Genomic DNA, 5,000 nt, shown 5'->3' with positions numbered 1-5,000 from the left:
TGCTTCACATCTTTTATTAAAACAATAAATAGACATTCTTCCTCTATTTCGTCTTAATTGTCTTAAGAAGGAAGGCACAGATCAATAAAGGTTATCAAATCACAAAGCCCTTGTCATCAAACCTTAGTACTCTACGATCTAAAATCGCCCTTATTTAAACCATCTATTTATCAAGTCCCCTGAAAATTGATATTTGTGCAGATTTTCACCGTGTGTAGACGGATAAAACAAACGAGCTTTTATATTGCGCAATATCCATTAAACGAGCTCAAGGCGCTTTACAAAGGGTCATTGACCAACAGCAACACGTAACAAATAGAACGAGGTACGACACCAGAGAGACAGAGACAACGCTGTTAACGGCCAGGCACACATTTTACACCTGAGTACGGTGAGAGAATGTGAGTAAAGAGCTTTTTTACAAGAACTCAATTATGTGCCTAGCCAAGCTCGAACCCAGGACCTTCCAATCCGAAAACGAGTGCCATACTACAAGAACACATAGCCGAATAGGTGGGGTTTGAGCGGTGGCAAAGTTGCTCCATTTTAAGTGCATCATATTATTGTATTTATTATCATTATCATTAAAACACATTTTTTTGTCATTCGATTTTAAGTGCACCATCATAATAGAGACAGGTGTAGCATAAACGATGCTTATTTTATTGCACATTAAGTATCTTTTGTAATAGATCACCCCTCTTAAGTGCAGCCACAACAGGAGAAGAAACCGATTTTCCATTAAGATAATAAATTATTCTATCTTGATGAAACGTGTTGATCCAGCGACAATGTTTCACATTGTGGCATATTCCTTCACACCTAAAATTCATAACATGTACGTATGTATATAAGGAGAGAAAAAAAACCACTGATATTTTTAGCCGGTACAATTGTTTGTGTGCTTGTGCACTTCGTCGGCCGACAGTGACTCGAATGAATAAGGGTCCGGAACACAAACAACAGATATTAATAAACAGCAAACGACAAACAGCCTCAAAATGGTATAATGGTGGATTTTTAAATTAAATTGAGAAGAAAAAGGACATTTTTAGTTTTTGTTATTTTACAAATTATACGAAATTTCCTAATTGAGATATAAATAATAACGTGAAGTTGAATGTAAGCTTCAATTTAATTACAAAAACAGATCAAATGAACGTTTCGGGTGTCCCCTTTATCAACAAAACAGGATGATTGAAACACCACAGATGAATGAGATATCTCATTGATCTGTTTTTGTTATTCAATTACATCACTCAGTTATTAGTTGATTGTGAGACCCGATCGTTCCTTTGGATCATGTTGATTGTAATCTAAATTGAGCTTTACATTCAGACTCACGTTTTTGATTTTAAGTTTACGTTGCGAAAGCATCGAGCAGCAACATTTACACTACCTCATTGAGATATAAAATCTTAACCCGAGTCTCGGATTAAAACAAATTTTAAAAAATGATAAATTCAATTTATTTTTCTCTCAATTACTAAACCATCCTGGCATAATACCGTTGGTGGCGATGGGCATTATCCGACGTGCACTTATCTGCAGGTCTGATAACCTTATTTCTTATGGGCTCATTGTTGTAATGGAAATCTCAAATAATGACACAAAATATTGTCCATTACAACAATGTTAAGCAAAGCCCATAATGGCGTTCGGATGTCAGACCTGCATATATGTACCTACACATCAGTATTATCACATGTGAAATGCGCTCAGCCAAGCACTCACGTGATTACTGCGTTAAATTGTGTACAAATATTACAATAATATATGTCAATAAATGAATGGATCTAGTTTCATACGCCTAACAAATATATCACCTTGATCTCAGCGCTTCACAATATTTATCTCTTATATTGAACAATTTGTTTTAGTTTCTAAACAAAATAGCGCTGGAGGCGATGGGTGAAATAAAATGTACCACGCTCGGGCGCTCACGTGATTACTGCGATAACTTGTGTACACTTATTTTATGTACAAATATTACAATAATAGATTATCAATAAATGAATTTATCCATTTACATAAACCTAACAAATGATATATTCCTTTGCTCTAAGCACTTTACTATCTATGTCTATCTCTTATATTGAAGAATTAAATTGCCATATCTATTATTTTATTTACAGTATGATACGATTAGACATCGAAATTATTTACAAAGTGAGCGATTCTCGGCGTTCCGTACAGGCAGGTTCTATTTTATAGATAGAACGAAATTTGATGTTAACTCTTTGGGATTGTATTTAGTCAGTCGTTATTATGAGTAAATAATAATAAGAAATGAAGTGATGTGAATAGGAAAGTACCAGAAGACAATAGAGAATTAAAATTTCGCGGCCAGTGTCTTCTGGCATTTTCCTACTCACTTCATTTCTTTTTATTATCAACATAAGTGCCTGCTCCACTCACTTTTCTGAATTAAAGTTCTCAGTAAACTGTACTAATCAGACTATAAACGTTCAAGTTTACACATAGTTTTGTGTGTTGGAAAGTCATATCCGTCTGACAGATGTCATGATTGTTTTTGATAAACGCATAGCATCAATACTATAGTCCGAGACGAAAATGACAATATCGAGACAATAAACTTTGCAGCTCCATGCGTATGCAATGCCAAGTGGGTAATCATAGCATAGTGCGGCTATGTGATCTTGTGGAATGGCACTCGCTTTCGGGTCGGAAGGTCCTGGGTTCGAGCCTCGCTCGACGCATTGTTGAGTCTTTGGAACATACTCTTCACTCACATTCTCTAACCGTACTCAGGTGTAAAATGAGTACCTGGCCGTTGACAGCGCTGTCTCTGTCCGAAAAATATTAATATCGCCTAACATGTCGTGTCATGTTTCGTTCTACATGTTACGTGTTGCTGTTGGTCAGGGACACCTTGTAAAGCGCTTTGAGCACATTGAGTGGATATTGCACTATATAAAAAGCTCATTTTTAAAGGTCATTTGAGTTTGAGTATTGATGGTACGCTTAACCTTCAACGTTTATAGTCTGTTGTGAGATAACTTAATGTGACGTAATCACCATCTGATGACGGCTTGGACCAGTTGATTCCAATGGCAACCGGACCTCCAACTGGAGTCAGAAACTGACAAAACCGTGCCGAATTTAAGTTATATAAATAACACACTTAATGAGCAAGGTTTACGATTGACATTGCCTGATCTAGATACACATCGACGGCTATAAAAAAAACCTTTTGTCACTCTCGAATGTTCTTGTCTCTGTATTCAAGTCTTGTAAGACAACGAATTCTCGTCGTGCTTAATTAGAAGTTTATCTTATCACAATACATCTTATAAATGGTTTCTCCAGCATAATTAAAAATTGTATTTCGTGATATCGCCCTATGGATCCGCGTTAAGAGTGATTCAATAGTCGAATCTACTTACCTCCTAAACGCATGGTAATTATAAATGCTCTAAACTATCGAAACAATGGCGGACGCGTGTAAATAATTCCCGCGAGCATAAAACGTATCCAGAGAACAAAAAAAAACACATAATTTGATCATGTTTTGACTTTTTCACATCTGATCAAAATGGCATATGAAAGGGAATCAATTCTGCCAGCATGAAGTATATACAATAATATTTTTTGTTTTAGAACCAATTGCCCGTTCGGGAGCGTGACATAAGACTACTGAATCCAATTGAGAAGATTATTTTTGATGAATGCCATGACAATCTGCCACCATAATATAGGCTGGCGGATGTTGTGAGTATTTTTCCTAAACACATAGCCCCAATAGTCTCCGTCTCTCTGTCCGTTTAAACGGTGCCACTGCCTTGCCGGGTTAAAAAAGAAAAAGAAAAGAAAAGCAAACTGCCAATCTGACGACAATATTTATTTATCTTCTTCCAGGTATTCTTAATAAACAAGGATCTTCTATAATGCCAATGCGAGATCAAACGATTACCAGCAGTATTTAACCCGACGTGCACTTATTTGCAGGACTGATAACCCGATTGCTTATGGGCTCATTGTTGTAATGGAAATCTCAATAAATGACGCAAAATATTGTCCATTACAACAATGTTAAACTCGGCCCATAAGTGGGTTCGGATGTCAGACCCACAGTTAGGTCGTTGATTTTACCTCATCATCCCACCTACCTACCTACCTACCTACCTACCTAACCTACCTACCTACCTACCTACCTACCTACCTACCTACCTACCTACCTACCTACCTACCTCCCTACCTACCTAGATACCTACCTACCTCCCTACCTACCTACCTACCTAGATACCTACCTACCTACGCCAAAACCTCCGCGGGCTCGTGTCAAGCAAGAACGATAACTCCAAGATTATCTCAATCCACCTAGGAGTCATTACCCCCCCCCCCCCCCCTTTCCCCCCTTACCCCCCCCCCCCCTCCCTTTTTCCACACGACCCTTTACCTGTAAACTTTCTCACGATCACGAATGCGTGAAATAATAACAAATAACGATAGTAATATTAGAAGTCATAACACCGAAATGGAAAGCGTCGATGCCATTAACTCCGCTATGTATCTTATATTCTCGTAGTAAACTCAGATATACTATTTTTAACCCTTCAACGGCGAGACTAATTTTTTGACATTTCTTAATTTCTCTCTTATTATATAGATAGTTCGAAGATAACGTAACTCAGGTCTTTGTTATTGTTTTTTGCCATCCGCGTTTATGAGTAATGCTCACTGAACTGTATTAACCAGACTATAGATAGTATGCAGATGACGTCACTCAGGCCTTTGTTATTGTTTTTGCCATTCGCGTTTGTGAGTTGTTCTCACTAAACTGTATTAATCAGACTATAAAAGTTCATAGTTACACAGAGTTTGTGTGTTGGTCCGTTATACTTCCGGATGGCAATGTTGTGAACTCCTTGGCCAAGCGCATTCTATCTATAAACGTTCATGGATACACACAGTTTTGTGTGTTGGTCCGTTATACTTCCGGATGGCAATGTTATGAGCTTCTTATCCAAGCGCACAAT

This window comes from Berghia stephanieae, chromosome 6 (assembly GCF_034508935.2).
Source record: "Berghia stephanieae isolate SIO BIC M18660-M18661 chromosome 6, UCSD_Bste_1.3, whole genome shotgun sequence".
Classification (NCBI taxonomy): domain Eukaryota; kingdom Metazoa; phylum Mollusca; class Gastropoda; order Nudibranchia; family Aeolidiidae; genus Berghia; species Berghia stephanieae.
This window is presented reverse-complemented; position numbering follows the sequence as displayed.